Here is a 19,286-nt window from a genome sequence, read left to right on the forward strand (position 1 = left end):
ATGGTGAACTGCCAGTAATAAACCAATGTATCTAAGGTCTAAGCTATGCTCTCCCTAAACTATGCAAGCTCCCCCTCAAAATTTTCTCCCCCTTTTTGACCGGAATGGTCTACGAACAAGTCCTCAATTTAAGAAGATAATGTCGTGATCTGACGCTGAACGTATGCAAACTGGTCTGCGGTGTGCTGTACATAGGAGTCTAGCAAGGTATACAACTGGTCCACTCTAGCAAGAAGTATATCAAGTCTGTCTGGTCCTCGTGTAGGTGTTGAAGGGGATGGTTGTGCTGAAGTCTCTGGGGCAGAAGTGAATCTATCAATCTCCTCCTCTGTATCTCCTCCCTCCTCCTCAACACGATCCCGTGGTATCGTATGCACACCTGTTTTGGAGCCTTTGACGTGAGTTGTGCTCCCAGTCATTGTGTGTGCACCAATAGGATGGCCCCTCTGAACCACAATGAGGCCACTCGAAAGTTTGAGCCTTGACTTTGTAATGAGGCCCATAATGAGTGAGGGGAAGGGCATGACTGTTCTGGAGTTCTGTTCTCTATGCTCTTCTTCAACAGAAGGAAAATGTGTCCATATATATCAATCTCCTTGTGAGTAAAGAGATCATACATAAAGATTATCCTTGGAGTGGACAATGTTGTGAGGTTTGTGACCAGATATAAGCTGTGGATCATCACATGAGCAAGAGTCCGGAGGTCTTCTTAAGTGTACCACCAAGAGTCAACACCATCTCCTCAATAGAGTCCAAGCGATCCTCATATTGGACTGTGAGTGGCTGTGAGGGAGGACGAATCTCCAAAAATTCTTGAATGCTTTCTCTTGTGATGACAAACTCTTTGTGTCTCACCCAGTAGTCTATATGATCCCTTTCTACACTAGCATTAGAGAAAAATGCCTTTACGATCTCCAAGTATACAACCCCAACTGGATTCAAGAGCTTTGTCCACGTCCTTTTCTTGAACACTTTAGGTATGAAAGTGTCCTCAAGGGTATCCAATTTCACGACCTTTTCCATGATAATCATGGCTCTTTTGTAGCAGTCATTATACTTCAAATCGGCCTCCATAGACTTGAAGTTGTCAGAATCTGTGCAAGCACATTTTGATGACTTCTTGGTCGCAGAATGTTTGGTAGGAGACATCTGCACATTTACATAGACAACCAAGAAAAAGAAACAGGTGCACAAACACTGAACAAAACACAAAACTTGATTAGATTCAAGTTAGTCCAAAACAAATAGTAAAACAACTTTAAAATAGAGTATAACCAACTCAAAACAGAGCAAATAAACTTAAAACAACATGCTATAAGTGTTAAAACATGTAAACAGAGGCATAATGCATGGAGTACATGACTATGCATGTGTGTGCATGTGCGTGCATGAGCTGATGCATGTGATTGCAACAAGTGATGCATAGTGTGTGCCTAGTAGGTGCCTAGTGTGTGCATGGCATGGCATTGAGGAACAAAATGGGCACAGTGTGTAAAACACACACCAAACATGTTCAATCAAGAGTAAACCCAATCAATTGAACTCATTTAAGTCCAAGACAACACAAGAATGTCACATGAATATTTTGTCAAACACCTAACATGCAACAGTACACAACACCTATGGGAATTGCATGAACATGATGAAATTTGCCTTAATACATGTTCAAATTTGCCACAAAGGGCCAACACAGATACAAACACATCAAATGGGACTCAGCCCAATCAAAATTTTGAAAAAATTTGCACAAAATCAAGAACCCTCAACCCTTTTTAGAAAATCCCTAATTTTTAAAACCCTAACTTAATTTCTGCATAATCTAAGATAAAAGTGAAGAAAATGTTTTAGAAAACATACCTTGAAGTTGAAAATGCAGAGCACAAGCTTGAAAATGATGGGGTTTGAGTGAAAAGTGATTTTGGGTTGAGAAGAGTTCGAGAGAGGCAAGGCGAGGGAAATAGAGAGTTTTTGAAAAACTGTCACATTTGCCTTATAAAACTGAAAACACGCATCTTTCACGAGTTAGGCAGTCACGAGATTAATCGCGAAAAGCACCACTAAAGCACAAAAGCTTTCGCGAGAAGCTTTTAGTCGCGAGACAGTAGCGATAGCCTCTTTATGAAATTGAAAAATTTCCAGTTTTTGCCTAAAAACATTTCGTGAGAAGAGTTTAGTTGCGAAATACTTGCAAGGCAATAGCGAGACTTTCTGTATAAAAATATGACTTTTTAATTTCTCTTAAGCACATTTTGCACGAAGCTCTAAGTCACGAGCTTCTCGCAAAACAGCCTCTAAACCAGTTTTTTGAAGAAAAAACACAAAAATGCATTTTAAACAAAAACTAAAAGCACGAAAGTATAAAATCACTTTCAAAAATATTTTTGGGTTTGATCAACAAGTAATTGAACATACACATCACATTTGAACATGTACAATCACACAAATGAGAGAAGCATTGTTTGAACAAAGTCTTGTGTGTTGTGGGTGAGTATCAAATGTGGAATAGTCCTTAGACTAGAGTAAAGCTTCAACGATCAATTCAATCAAGTCATACACAACTGGTACACAGACAAGTGGACTATCTCAATTATAAAAATGAGCATATATGACCTCCCACAAGAGAATGATTACAAAACAAAGAAGCTTTTCATTTGGCTTCTGCATAAATTATAGCATTTGATCCTTTTTGGATAATACATCTCTTTTTGAGATCGGTGCTTGAAATTTTCGATATTTCAACATTGAGAGTTAGCCTTTGGCTTTTTGAGTACCATACAATTCAATACAAGAGTCGCTTTCCCTTTTTCCTAGTCAAATACTAGTATGTGCGATAGGCTTTTGCAGCTCATAATCTCTTTTTCATTTTGAGATTTACATTTGGTGAGCTCTATTGCAAAAACAAAAAAATAAAGGTGGGAAGATATATAGGCACAAGTCTATGCAAGTATCAAGACCATCAAGACTATTTTCCAATCATTCATGACGAGCTTGAAGATCTATTTACAACAATCACACATAGTTTTCAAGATTTCTCCCACAAAGATAAATGTGCATACAAAACAAGCTAAGCTCGTAAATGCATTACGCCATTAGTACGAAGGTACTAAGCCAAACTCACATGTGATATACACAACACAAGTAATCAAACTTTTTGAAGATTTTTCAATTTTTATGGGTTTTTGAATTTTTGAACACACTAAAAAACAAAACAAGTAAAGTAAGATCAACAAAATGTAAAAACATTTGAAAGACAAAACAAGCACAATATTCAACCCAAGCTAGAACCATTACAAAAAGCATACAACCGATAAAAGTCACAAAGCATAGGAAGTATTAATGCATGGATATGTTGTAATGCTTATGCATGAGTACCCCTCTTCACCCACACGGCACATACGTTTGGGGTGATATCCCTAAAGGATTGGGTACGAGTGTTGTGGCATTCAAACCTTCTGTTGAAGCTTACCAAACAGGTGGTGAATGCATCAATCATTTTCATCACATCCATCACTCCGGAATCACCATCTTGACCTCTTGATTGCTCAACAGCCCAATTCCATTTGTCATTTCTTAGTCCTATTGACATCTGATCACTTGCATTCTTCAATGCTCTAAGCTTATAACAATTTGGTCTAGTGTGTCCTTGAAGTCCACAATGATGGCAGAAATTATTTGTTCTCGGACCTCTTTGTGATTTTGGAAGTGATTTCCCTTTGGCTTTAGACCTGACCATTGATTGGTTATGAGGCTTATTTAACACCCATTGGTCAATCACATTTCTCTTCTTCTCCGGCTTCACTTTCTCAGCCTTTGTGGTAGCTACCACCGGTTCTTTGGCTTTCACAAACTTTACTTCCTTGGAGATATTGACATCCGAACTACTCTTTCCAGCATATCCCAATCTGGTTCTGTCGGAGAAAGGTTTTTGATGAGAAAGGACTTCATCAAGCTTCTTGGAGGAGACTCGCTCTACTTTAGCATTGGCTTGAACCATCTCAAGCTCAAGAAATTTTATCTTTGAGTAGGCTTCGGTCAGCTCTCCATTCAGCGTCTCTATCTCACATTTGGCCTCCTTATATCGCACAAGAAGACTTTTATAATCTTCCTCTGCCCTCTTCATCTTTTTGATGGCTACATTAGCCACTTTTGCATATTCACTGATCTTCTCAAGGAGATAATTGTAGGTCTCTTGTAGTCCCACTGCTTCTTCATCTTCCTCATCATCAGATTCCTCAACAATCCCAATTGACTCCAATTTAGTGTGCTCACCAAGCTCTTCCACTAGCACACTCAAATCATCTAAAGATTCCACATAAGCAATTGTCATGAATGCAAAGAAGTTTCCCTCTCCATCATAGCTTTCATCTTAATCTGAATTAGAGGAGTCTGAATCACTTAGAATAGTGGCATACACTTTGCCCTTCACTTTCAAAAAATTGGGACACTCTTTCTTGAAATGTCCATGTCCATTACATTTGAAGCAAGTGATTCCTTAAGTTGATTGAGAGTCCTTTCCATCTCTCCTCTTAAAATCCTTTTTCTTCTCTCCGAAACTTGGGAATTTTCCCTTCTCAGCAAACTTTCCATTTTTCTTGAACTTCAAGAACTTTCGGAAATTCTTTACTAGATATGCCACATCTTTATCGACAACATCCTCATCCAATCAGTCATGAGCTTCTACCCTCTCATTGATTGTCTTAAGAGTAAGGAATTTGCTCTTCCTTTGTGAGGGCAATGACAGCTCATATGTCTGAAGTGAGCCAATTAGTTCTTGAACTTTAATATCATCAAGGTCCTTGCTCTCTTCAATTGCTATAACCTTTGCACGAAAGGTCTCTGGAAATAATCGAAGGATTTTCCTTACTATCTTTGAGTCCTTAGTTTTCTCACCCAAGTTGAACTTGCCAATGACAACCTCATTCAACTTGCTATAGAAAGAGTCAAATGACTCATCCTCACTCATTTTTAGCTCCTCAAACCGGGTGGTCAGCACTTGCAACTTAGTGTCTTTCACTTTCTTTGTTCCTTCATTTGTGATGTGAGATATTCTGTGAAACTCATCTGGAGATACACCACAAAAAAATAGCATTAAGTTCTTTGCTATTTGCATTAGCCGCCGCGAGAGCCGCCTTATCCCATGTGGATTTAGTGGCCTCCAGCCTAGTCCATCCTACATCTACTACATCCCAAATAGCCTCATTGATTGGACATAGGAATGCCCTCATTCAAACTTTTCAAAAGGCATAGTTGCTACCATCAAAATATGGTGGAGCATTTAAAGATTGAGACCAGTCCATCTCAAACGGGGTCAAGGATCGCACTAAGGTAATTAAACCACAGCTAATGCACCCGCTCTAATACCAATTGAATGTTCAAAGAGTGTGTAAAACACTTATGAACGTTTAGACCCCCCAAATTAAAGTTACAGCTCGATTGATTTTACTCTAACTTAATACTAAGTGCGGAATAGAGTAAATGCGAGCGTATAAACAAACAAGCTACTCTAACCCATATTCATAATAACCCAGTAGTAAAATGAAAGGTAAAAGAGTAGGGAAGAAAGAAGCAAACACAAAGAAAACACAGCGATGTGTTATCGATGAGGAAACCGAAGTCCTCAGTGTAAAACCTCTCTGCCGCCCTCCAAGCGGTAATCGATCCATTAGACAATCAGTTGGGATACATGAGTTAGCAAGAGACCCTCAAAGCCTAATCTACCTGATGTACCTAAGCCCTCCAAGCTCCTACTTTAACAAGGCTACTCGGAACCGTGTCTTGTCTAACTCTCCAAATCCCGCAACAAGCTCCATGTTGCATCTGCCATCCTTGGTTTCTTCTAATGCTTCTCAGGAGCACCAAAACCTCACTGAACACTCTGAAAGAGTTTGGTAAGTGTTTGGGCTATCAACCTCTCAAGGATATGAAAATGGAGAGATAGGAGTTGAGGGAAATTCACAAGCAAGTGTGTCAAGAATTGTGGGTATAACAATCTCTAACTCTTAAGGTTTATGGCTAGGGGTTTCTCTCAGAAGCACTCCTCAACTTTTGTGGGTAAAAGGGGTAAATATAGTGTGGGTACAGAAAGTGTGTATTAGACAGCACAGTTTGGCAAAATAGAATGTTTCGCAAGTGTCTTGTGGGAAGGCCTTACTCGCGAGCTACTCACAAAACACAGCTGTCTCTATCTGTCCTGACTCTTTGCATTCTAGTCATGAGTAGAGCACATGCATCATTTCGCGAGATGCTTAGTCACAAGCTACCTGTAAAAACTCTTTAGTCTTCAATTGCTTGAGTCTTCACACACTCTCTCTATCACACAATCCTTACAATTAAATCACATAATAAATATAGGGTACAAAAGATTGAAGAAAATTATAATCAAATTTGGACGGAATAAAGCCAACTAAACACATAGTTGTAAATTACAACTTTACACTCCTATTGATTGATGGTGGTGAGCCAGAGTGTTATGATGAAGCCTTGCAAGATGAAAATTCAAGCAAGTGGGAGTTAGCCATGAAGGATGAGATGGATTCTTTGTTGGGGAATCAAAAATGAGAATTGACTGAATTGCTAGAAGGAAAGAAGGCTTTGCACAATAAGTGGGTATACAGAATAAAGAATGAGCATGATGGTAGCAAACGCTACAAGACCAAATTAGTTGTCAAAGGATTCCAGCAGAAGAAAGGCATTGACTACTCATAAATATTTTCTCTAGTTGTGAAGATATCAACAATTAGACTGATACTGGGAATGGTGGCTATAGAGAATCTACATCTTGAGCAGTTAGATGTGAAAACAACATTTTTTCATGGTGACTTAGAGGAAGACATTTTCATGAGTCAGCCAGAAGGGTTTATTGTTTAGGAACAAGAGAATCTGGTCTGCAAACTGAGAAAGAGCTTGTATGGCCTAAAGCAAGCTCTAAGATAGTGGTACAAGAAATTTGATAGCTTTATGAATAAAATTGGGTTCAAGAGATGGGAAGCTGATCACTGCTGCTATGTTAAGTTCTTTAACAATTCTTATATCATTTTGTTGTTGTATTGAGGAGATTAATAATCTGAAGAAGTAATTGTCAAAACAGTTTGCAATGAAGGATTTGGGAGCTGCAAAACAAATCCTTGGTATGAGAATCATTAGAGACAAGGCTAATGGTATATTGAAACTTTCACAGGCAAAATATGTGAAGAAGATTCTCAGTAAGTTCAACATGAATGAAGCTAAACCAAGGAGCACACCCTTGGGTAGTCATTTCAGACTAAGTAAAGAACAATCATTGAAGACAAAAGAAGAAAGGGACCATATGAGCAAGGTGCCCTCTACCTCAGCTATTAGCAGCTTGATGTATGCTATGGTGTGTACAAGGCCAAACATTGCACATACAGTGAGAGTTGTGAGTAGATACATGAGTGGGCCAGGAAAATAGCATTGAGAGGCAATTAAGTGGATTCTGAGGTATCTGAAAGGCTCTACAGATACATGTCTTTGCTTTACAGGTGCAAGTTTGAAACTACAGGGTTATGTAGATGCTGATTTAGCAGGTGATATTAATAGTAGAAAGAGTACTACTGGGTTTGTATTTACTCTGGGTGGTACAACTATATCTTGGGCTTCAAATCTATAAAAGATTGTTGCTTTGTCTACTACAGAAGCCAAGTATGTTGTAGCAACTAAAGCTAGAAAGGAGATGATTTGGTGACATAGCTTCGTGGATGAATTGGGTAAGAAGCAGGAGTTGGGCATTCTACACAGTGATAGTCAGAGTGCAATTTTTCTTGCTAAAAATTCGGCTTTTCATTCAAAGTCGAAGCATATACAGATGAGATACCACTTTATCTGTTACCATGTTAAAGGTAAACTGGTAATACTTGAGAAGATTAGTGGATCTAAGAACCCGACAAACATGTTGACTAAGGGTGTTACTACTGAGAAGTTGAAGCTGTGTGCAGCTACAATTGGTCTTCTAACTTGAGGACAGGAGGATGAGTTGCAGTGATGAGAGATTGTCTTTGGAGGATTGCGATTGATGTTGGTGATTGAACTAGTCTCCAAGTGAATCTTGGATATCTTATTCAATCATTAGAGACTTTACCAGTTGAGCTAACTGAAACTTATGGCCACAATTTTGCTTGAGGAATAAGTGTTGGATCTTAATTTTATAATGTGATGGGCCTCAAAGAGTTAATAAAATATGATTCATAACTGTCTTTATCTTAAAATAGTGATTAAATAATATGTTTTCCATACCAGAGTTTCTGCACGCTTTAATCTTTATATTATGCTTGTACTAGTGGGCTAGCGCCATACTTTTCTAATCAACTAAGCAAAGTATTCTTCTCCAAAAAAAAAACAAATTAAGCAAAGTATCTTCTCTAAAAAAAATATATAAAAAAAAAAAAAAAAAAAAAAAAGTAGATACCTTCCAAATATATACACCATTATGATCATAATAACATAGCCGTGCTCAAGGGACACTACAAAAAAAGAGGCTATCCCAGCGTTTTAAAAACCGCTGGGATAGGGTCAAAATTCCTATCTCGGCATTTTTTTTCCTGGCGCTTCAAACCGCCACGGTTTGAATGTCGGTATAGGGTCGCCGGACCTATACCAGCTTTTCAAAAGCGCCGGGAAAGGCATACGCCCTATACTAGCGCTTTTGAAAGCGCTGTTATAGGCCTTTTAGAATGTTCTGCACAAAAGAATACATTCTAATTGTCTAGAATGTTATAATAAAGTTTCCAACTATGATGTGTACATATATATCAAAGTTTGAAACTTTATTATAAATATCAAAATATCATAGTAATTACTCCAAAATAGGTGCCCAAAGTATCGCCTACTGCGTATCATTAAATGATAAGTGCTGAGCACCGGGAGACTAGATATCCACTGCAAAATCACCATCACCATCATCATCCTATGAATTAAGAGACGCACAATGGATTAGTGTACTAAACAACAGAGTTAGTAGCTGAATGACACAATATCACTAGTATTACTACCAAGTGCCACATTAGCAATTAAAACACACTCAAAATTTGAGATTTCAGTTAAGCATTCGAACATTCTATTCCTTCAAAAACTCTCAAATTTATTTCCCTCCAAATGGTCCATAAAAGGCAAGCCAGAGTAGCTCCCCACTAAGTAAAACAAGTCTTTTTTCCACACAATCTAGACCAAATAATGAGCAGGTCTGGCACCAAACACAGCCTTGAATTGCAGTAGGGTACTTAGACTAGTGTGGTAAAAAGTGTAGAGAAAAGGTTCAAACCTTAACTCTAACTCTCCTAAAGAGACTTAAGCAATACATTAAGTTATATGAGAAACATGTTTTAGATATCAGATTCTATATTAGCAGAACTCTTAAATAAGTTCAATTAAATAAGCTACATCTTTCAAACTTATTTCCTTCAAGTGGGCACTCTCATGTTGCCCTATCCAACTTATTTAGTTCACTCATAAAGTCACTCATAATTAACAAACTAAAAGCTGCTTAGCAAAAGTGACACCACTCTTCAACCAGTACATAAAAGCAAACTTCCCTAGTATCAATCAATTACTATGCCTTACAAATCACAATATTTTATGTCTCTCCATCCTTCCTTCCCCTCTCTTCTACTTCTTTCTCAAATTCAAATAAACCCAATTGTCTTATTTTGTTAAAAGGAAACTAATTCCTGAGTGCCTATAAAGGCAAAAAACATATATAACAATCTTTGACTACACTATCAAGAGTAAAGTGAGATATAAGGTTCCTCTCATTAATAATTTATCACACATCACATTTATAGGCTTTTGATGTGCATGTTTGTGACTCATTTTACTAACAAATTTTGACAAGTCTATGTTAATAGAAATGTGAAAATTCCACCACAGAAGTGTCAAAAAGTTTAGCTTTCATATCCAATGTATTAGACTTTCTAATGCCAAAAATGGTGCATGTTTGCCTGGAAAACCCTAATGCCATTTTGGCGATAGAATAGTGATCTAAGCCTGAGGAAATTAGCAAATATAGGACTGCTAAATGAAAAGATCAACAACTTGTTTGCATAAGCATGCAATTATTAGATTTGACAAATTGAACCACAACTAATGTCCTTGGGGGTCTAGCACCATATTATTAACCCTAAAGTATGGTGCATCTTATTATTTACTTATTTATCCAACACAACAACAACAACAACAACAACAACAACAACAAAAAAAAAAAAAAAAAAAAAAAAAAAAAAAAAATCATTTATTATTTGTCATGTCTACTGGCTTTCCATTATTTTTTTTCCAACAACAATGTCATTACATTCAGAAAAATAGAGCGACGGTGTTGAAACACATTTACTTCTACTTTAAAACACAAAATGATTTAAGTTTGATTATTTTTTGGCATGTTACTAATATATAAATTTTAATTCTTACAAGGAGATCAACCGTTTGGGCATAGCTTTTGGAACCACAAGTATGTATCTCATGCTTCTCAATTATTGCCAAATGGCCTTTTGGCCACTTTTACAAATCATATTTTCCATGAAAGACATAAAACAAGCGCAGAATGAAAATTCAATCTATAGCCAACTAAGAAAACATTTTAAAGAAATAACAATCAACACTCCCAATAATGAAAAGTAGACCACCTTATATCACCATGCAAGCCACCCGCTTACTCTAAATCAACAACCCACCACAACAGTAATTTTGACATATAATTATAGAGTAGTAGGATATTATGAAGCAGATTTTACTCACCCTTTAGCAACTCACTGCCCGCCTCACGAAAAGAGGAACCCAAACTTACAGCAAGCTACTAATCCTACAAAAGCTAAGTCTAAATTATAAACTACTAAGATAACCAGTGCATAAAGATAAACTAAAGAAGGTATGAATAGGATGCATCAATTTACTTCCTCAACAACAAAAGTCTGTAGTGAGAATAATAATTATCATCATGATCATAATTTTTTTATTTTTTTTATTTTTTTTTATTTGTGGTTTTCTCATTCTTAGTATATTAGGCTAGGAAGTGTTGACTAAATTATAGAGCCCACATCGGCCATGAATAATATAACATATAATTGATTTAATCTTTTTTATTCAATGAATTAATCCCAATTTAGATTTTTCCCACCATCCAAGCTTCAAGGGGCAAACAAACAACACCGAAACTAGAATTTAACTTTGGTTGAAACAAAAACTGTATAGAATAAACCCACTTTAAACCTACCATAGAAATTATTTCATTTTATCCCTGTGCTAAGTTCCAAAATAAAGAGAAAATTGACTTTGAAAGTTCACAGTACATAGACTTCCACATAAAATGAGTTGCACTCACACAACATAAATTGTAGCAAGACTAAGCCTCTATCATTCCTTAAATGTGGATATATAATGCAAATAAAACAAATAAAATCACAACTACATTTTTTTTTTCCATACTCAAACTAGTTTTTATATTTAAGAACAAAATCTGCAAACAAAGATTGTAAAAGATGAGAAAGTTGAAAAGGAATGAGGATAGAGAGGAAGTAGTAGTTCATGAGCTATTTAGTAATGCTAGGATAAATATCAAATTAATGGGAAATAATGAAAGTAAATTACTAGGATATATATATATATATATATATATATTTATATAAACTTACAAGTTCACAATTTCCTTTATTAAACCACATTAATCCTTGATCTCTTTTTTTTTTTAAGAATCAATCCTTGATCTCCTTGATTGGCTTAGATTCAAATCCACACTTAAAACACCAATGGTTAATTACACCTTAAGTACTTAATTAAAACACCAACAACAATATATCTAATAACTTAACCACCTAATAGCCACATATATTGCTTTGTACTTAGTATATAATCATAATACAATTAGCCATTCACTTACTTATACATATATGTAGTCAATTATGCTTATCAATTAAAGCTTAGTTTTTAGGTTTAATCTAATCTATGATGACTGGTTTTATTGCAAATAAAATCACAACTACATTTTTTTTTCCATACTCAAACTAGTTTTTATATTTAAGAACAAAATCTGCAAACAAAGATTGTAAAAGATGAGAAAGTTGAAAAGGAATGAGGATAGAGAGAAAGTAGTAGTTCATGAGCTACTTAGTAATGCTAGGATAAATATCAAAATAAAACCAAACAAGATGTTCACGGCCAAAAATACATACTGACCAATTAAAAGAATTTGACCTACCTCAAGTCTTTAAAACTAGTAGTTTTACCTTGGATTGAATCCATACCAGTTGTTGTGGTATGGATTCAATCTCTCTACCTTGGATTGACCATATCCATCTTTACCTTTGCAACCTCTTGGAAGTAACAACCCCTGAACAAAATAGATGGACTTTTAATCTTTTCTCCAACTAGAAAAGAAAAAAGGAATAAAGAATATGAGGTTAGTAGGTTCTAATGACACTCAAAACTAACCCATGATTTAAGGATATGTCTTGCATCAATAAATACATATACTAAGTACCTAACATAATATATATATATATATATATATATATATTAGAAAGGATTTGGTGCAAATGTCACATAAGAAAATATATTGTTTGAACTCTTATATAAAGGCAAATCTCATTGCAATTTTAATTTAAAGATGATAGGATGTATGGTCCCCATTTCTTATTGAATTATAAGTCAAGGAGATCCAATACAAGCACCCATTAATAGGTGTTCAAGCACCCATACCATCAATGTTCAACTAAACCTCATAATTAAAAGGGCCTACTTATCCAACAAAACTTTAGTTTACCATCAGATCACCATCTTAATTCTTTCAACAATAGCACCTTAAATTAAGAGATCAAAAAAAAAAAAAAAAGAAGAAGAAAATCTGGAAGAAGAAATGAAGTGCATAATTATAAACATCCACCTGTTGGGCAAACAATATGAAAAAAATCAAGAAACAGCTACCCCCCCCCCCCCCAACCAGATCCACCCCCCAAAAAAAGGCTTCTCTCAGAAATTACGCCATTAAGCATATATTTTCTGAACTTACTATTTTCCTAAAATTAATTTACAATCCATAATTTTTTTTTCACATTCTTTGACATTTCACAAAAAGCCATCAACTATCCAAATTTCTGAACTTACAGGCAGGGGTCATTGTTATGACATATATAGCAGGAGCAGTTCTAAATATCTATAATCCTATTAGGAGGCTATTTGATGGCACAGTTTGTCACTAGTTGCCTTGAGATAGTATACTATCAACTTTTGATTAGGAATGGATTTCATTTCAACCTCTTATATGGAAAGCAAATTCAAAAGAAATGGACCTAGTGAAATTGCCTCTTTGCCACTTCCATAGATCCTTCAATGAATTTATTATTATTTTCATAACCAACCTAGTCATGGTTGTTTGTTTATTTTATTTTTTTGTAAATAAAAAGTTGTTTATTTAAAATAGAATAAACAAATAGAGGTAAGAACTCATGCCAAATGAAAATGACTCTAGTAAACACACACAAAATTTGGAGAATTAATTACCCTCTTATAGTCTTCTCATAATTCCACCAATGCCTAGTGTTTAAGACCAACACATTTGCATCTCTCCACTTCACAGAGTTCTAGTCCATTTTATCCAACTTCAAGGTTGTCCTCACCTTTTGTGGAGCTCTTACAGGGGGCGGCTCTGGAATACAAGAAATGGAGACCTGTAGTACTCCACCGTACAATGAAATTCATCCCTCCAAGTAATTTTTGCTCAGTAACAGCACAAACAGCTTGGCAAAGTCATTAATTTGGAACCTGCTCTATATCAAATATCACACAGGATTCTTAACTACAACCAATAGATTGGACCTTATAAATGAAAATTTCTAGGTATATTCAACTTCTGCCATGTGAATATGGTTGTTAATGTTGCACCTACTTCGATAGCATATACCACCAAATTATAGAGCTAAACTAATGCTTTAGCTATTAATTATTTTTGGTAGAAAATTCACTACACAAAAATGGCAAACTGATAAATGCATCAATGACTATTCAATACTAACTGATAAATGCATTTTCATAATTTTCAAACAATCCTTAATTTACAAAAATATAAATAGAACACAATAAATTATGAAGTTAACATCAAAAAACAATTATTGATAATCAATGTTGCTCGAAAGTCAAAGCACAATTATTCCAAATGAAACTATACTACAATAAATAATATTATGGGCCATATAAAAAAAACGTAACAAGTTCTTACTTTACCTAAAATATAGGTCATATAGGTTGGAAAATTAATAAAATTTGTGATGGATCACATAATCAGATAGTAAATAATAATTAAAAAAATCAACATTAAAGAGTTTCCATCATTACTAGCATGTTTATGATATATTATCATGCCATTGTATGTACTATGAACATTTTAACTCCCATCTGAAATACCTCATTCAACATACTATGCATTCATCCCTTGCCTCAACAACTCGGTCTCTGTCATTGCTGTCCACCACAAATATAAGACCCCGTGTGTTCTGAAAGTAGTGCCTCCATAAGGGATGGATCTTGTCCTGACCCCCAACAACATATTCTTAAAATTACATTGGATGAAACTCTACAATTTTTGTACACTGCAAGAATATCCCATTTTGGAAGAAATTTAATTTTAAGGTGAAGCTAAATAAGTTTGTCATTTTCATGGAACAGTAGAGTACTTTAACTCGATAATTAGGTCCATTAGCCATGGACACTACTATCACAAGTGGTTAAAAATTAAATTCCAAAATAGAGCAAATTTTTGTTAGCACTACTGCCACCTACAGTTCCTCCAAAATAGAGCAAACTTTAACCAAAATCAAAAATAAAAAGCCACAAAATCAACTAAACTTTAACCAAAACCAAAACTAAAACCCACACAATCAACCAACAGTTACACAAAAATATACACAAAACCCAAACCAAACTTCAACCAAAATCAAAACTAAAAAACTAGAAATTTAACAACAAATATATATATACAAATATTGCTACAAAATAGAAATGAGAGCTAGAGAGACTTACCTTGCTTTGGGTAGGGTTTGTGGTTTTGGGTAGTACTTTTGTGTTTGAAATTTTGGAAAAGAAATGGTGGGTTTTGAGTAAAGAAGAAGAGAGGAGGAGGGGAAGTGGGTTAAGGAAGAGGGAGAGGGAGAGAAAATGTGGGTGAAAGGAAAATATCTGAAGTAAAGAAGTGGGAGACCAAAAATGAGAGGCCAAAGTGGTGGGAAGGTGAAAAAAATAAGTGGGAAGTCTGAAAATTTTTAAGTGGTACAAGGAACCTATACCAGCGCTTTTGGAGAGACCTATTCTAGCGTTTTTGGAAGTGCTGGAATAGGTGGACCCTATTCCAACACTTTCAAAAGTGCTGGGACAGGTCTCTCCATTCCCTTATGTAGAGAGGCCTATCTTAGCACTTTTTGAAGCGCTGGAATAGGTTGACCCTATTTTAGCGCTTTTAAAAACATCGGGATAAGTCTTTTCATTAGCATTTTCTTGATTAATAGTAATATAAATAGTTCAAATTATAAATAGTAATATTTAATATTTTCTTGATTAAAAAGATTGAATATAATACTTTAAATTAATAAAATATAATTTAACAGTACAAATTAATAAAATAAATTATATTAATTAATAAAAATATTTTTTAATAATTCAATAAAAAAAAATTAATTTAATTTAATACTTCAAACTAATTTAATATATTTTAATTCAATACTTCAAATTAATAAAATATAATTCCTCACTAAAAATTAGTAAAATATAATGTAATAGCTAAAAAAAAGGTAAGATGAGACTTGAGGACCAACAATATTAAAATATAATTTAATATTTTAATTGGATTGGGTGTATAAAACTCATTTACCCATTAAAACCTCTTTAACTAATTGCTTCTAAACCAAACCCAACCCAACCCAATTATTATGGGTAAACCCCAACCTACCCAATTACCCCAATTATCAAAATTACCAAAATGCCCCTAAAGTGTAAATGACCAAAGTACTCTAAAATCTTCAAAAATGACCAAAATATCCCCAAACCTCAAAATTACCAAAATAACCACGAAACCTACAAAATAACCAAAATACCCTCGAAACCCAAAAAATGACCAAAATACCCCTGAAACCTAAAAATGACCAAAATACTCCCAAAACCCATAAAATGACCAAAATAAGCCTAAAACCAAAAAATGACCAAAATACCCCCGAAACATAAAAAATGATGAAAATACCCATGAAACCCAAAAAATGACCAAAATACCCCCAAAACCGTAGAAAATGTCCAAAATACCTCCGAAACCTAAAAAATGGCCAAAATGACCTCGAAGCCTAAAAATTAACCAAAATAACCCCGAAACCTAAAATTGATCAAAATAACCCCCCAAAACCTAAAAATGACCAAAATACCTTTGAAACCTTAAAAATGGTCAAAATAACCTCGAAGCCTGAAAATTGACCAAAATAACCTAGAAACCTAAAAATGATCGAAGTACCCTGAAAGCCTAGAAATTAACTGAAATACCCCTTGAAACCTAAAAAATGACAAAAGTACCCCTGAAACCTATATATGACCAAAATAACCCCTAAACCTTAAAATGACCAAAATACCCCGAAACCTATAAAATGACGAAAATGCCCCTTAAATCTGTAAGTTGATAAAAATACACAATAAACCTAAAAAATTACCAAAATACTCCCTAAACATAACAAATGACCAAAATACCCCCTAAACCCCTATTTTGGTAATTTTAGAGGTTTTGGGTGTATTTTGTTCATCTTATAGGATGAGTGGTATATTGGTCATTTTAGATATTTTGAGGGGTATTATGGTCGTTTTATAGGTTTACAGGTATTTTGGTCGTTTTAGGGGTTTTAGGGTTTTTTTGGTAATTTTAGAGGTTTCAGGTTGTTTGTGGCCATTTTTGAGGTTTTGGGTTTATTTGGGTCATTTCAAAGGTTTATGGGTATTTTTGTCACTTTATAGGTTTGAGGGTATTTTGATCATTTTTTAGGTTTCAGGGTTATTTTGGAAATTTTTTAGGTTTAGGGGGGTATTTTGGTCATTTTTAGGTTTCGGGATTATTTTCGTCAATTTTTAGGCTTCAAGGTTATTTTGGTTATTTTTTAGGTTCCAAGGAGTATTTTGGTCATTTGTAGGTTTCAAGGTTGTTTTGATTAATTTTTAGGCTTCTGGGTTATTTTGGCCATTTTTTAGGTTTCGATGGTATTTTGGTTATTTTTTAGGTTTCGGGGGGTATTTGGGTAATTTTTTTGGATTTCAGGGGTATTTTCGTAATTTTTAGGTTTCGAGGGTATTTTGATCATCTTTTAGGTTTCAAGGGTATTTTGGTCATTTTATGGACTTCAAGGGTATTTTGGTCATTTTTAGGTTTTGGGGATATTTTGGTCATTTTATCGGTTTCAGGGGTATTTCGGTCTTTTTTTGTGTTTTGGGGGTATTTTGGTCATTATTAGGTTTCTAGGGTATTTTGGTAATTTTTTGGACTCTGGGGGTATTTTGGTAATTTTTTTGGGTTTTTGGGGGTATTTTGGTCATTTTTTCGGTTTCAGGGGTATTTCAATTAGTTTTTATATTTCAGGGGGATTTTGGTCATTTTTAGGTTTTTGGGGGTATTTGGGTCATTTTTTGGATGTCAGGGGTATTCTAGTAATTTTTTGGTTTTGGTGATATTTTGGTCATTTTATCGGTTTTAGGGATATTTCGATAATTTTTTGTGTTTTGGGGGTATTTTGGTAATTTTTAGGTTTCGATGGTATTGTAGACATTTTTTGGACTTTAGGGGTATTTTGGTCATGTTTTTGGGGTTTTAGGGTATGTTGGTAATTTTTAGGTTTTGGGGGTATTTTGGTCATTTTTTTGGTTTCAGAGGGTATTTCAGTAATTTTTTCTATTTCGGGGGGATTTTGGTAATTTTTAGATTTTGGGGGTATTTTGGTCATTTTGTTGTATTCGGACGATATTTTGGTCATTTGATAATTAACAAATCCCTATAGGTGATTTTTACAGGTTTCAAGGGTATTTTGGTCATTTTTTATTTATTTTGGGTGTATTTTAGATATTTGTTTTGGCTTTGGGGGTGTTTTAGTCATTTTTAGGTTTCGATGGTATTTTGGTCATTTTTGGGGTTTTGGGGGTATTTTGGTCATTTTTAGGTTTTTAGGGGTATTTTGGTCATTTTTTGGGCTTTGGAGGTATTTTTGTAATTTTTAGGTTTCGGAGGTATTTTGGTCATTTTTTGGGTTTTAAGGATATTTTCGTTATTTTATGGTTTTGGTCATTTCTTAGGTTTGGGGGTATTTTGGTCATTTTTTTAGTTTTAGAGGTATTTTGGTCATTTTCTAGAAATTTAGATTTTATATTGTTTATTTAAATTTTAGATGGGTTTTAGTGGGTATTAGTGGGTTTATCCATTAAGATCCATATAATTAAATAACCAAAAATACACTATAGGTGACCTATCCCAGTGCTTTTGGAGCGCTAGAATAGTGCTGGGATAGGTCTTTCCCCATAAGGGAAATCAGTAACCCTATCCCAGCGCTTTTAGGCTTCCTATACCAGCATTTTTGAAAAACGCTGCTATAGGCCTCCTATTGCAGCGCTTTGTAAAGTGCTGGTTTTGAGCCGCCGTAATAGGATTTCCTATACCAGTGTTTTCAAAAAGCGCTAGTACAGGCTTATCTATTACGGCGATTTGTAAAAACGCCGGGAAAAAAACGCTGGGATAGGATGATTTTTTTGTAGTGAGAGAAGTTTTGAAATTTTAACTTTTATAAATATCATGTACCTAAAGGCTAAAAAACAAGATTCATAATTGTCTTGCGTAAAATAATAATAATAATAATAATAAGAGCACTCACATTTGCTATGGTAAAATGAGTTCATCAAAAAAAAATTGCTATGGGATAGCCAAAATTTATTCAATCAACTCTAAAAATCACTAATATCTACTTATGAATTCATTGTGCAAAATGCATTTTAATAATACTTGTGCAAATATACACGAGCACCACAGCAATTATGCAGTTTTTTTTCCTTTGAGAATGACAGAATAGAATGGATGATGATTACGGTATTTAAAGAGAAGAAAACAATTAAAGAAATCAATAAAAGTTGAAATTTTAATAAAATAGAGTTTAGAAATAAATAATTTGATATGGTTTTTTTGAAAAAAAAGTTAGGTAAACTATAGATTTTATGATAAAATAGATAATAACTTTTGTAAAAAAAACCAATGTGAATGCTCTAATAAGAAGAAGAAGAAGAAGAAGAAG

This window comes from Quercus lobata, chromosome 5 (assembly GCF_001633185.2).
Source record: "Quercus lobata isolate SW786 chromosome 5, ValleyOak3.0 Primary Assembly, whole genome shotgun sequence".
NCBI classification, from domain to species: Eukaryota; Viridiplantae; Streptophyta; class Magnoliopsida; order Fagales; family Fagaceae; genus Quercus; species Quercus lobata.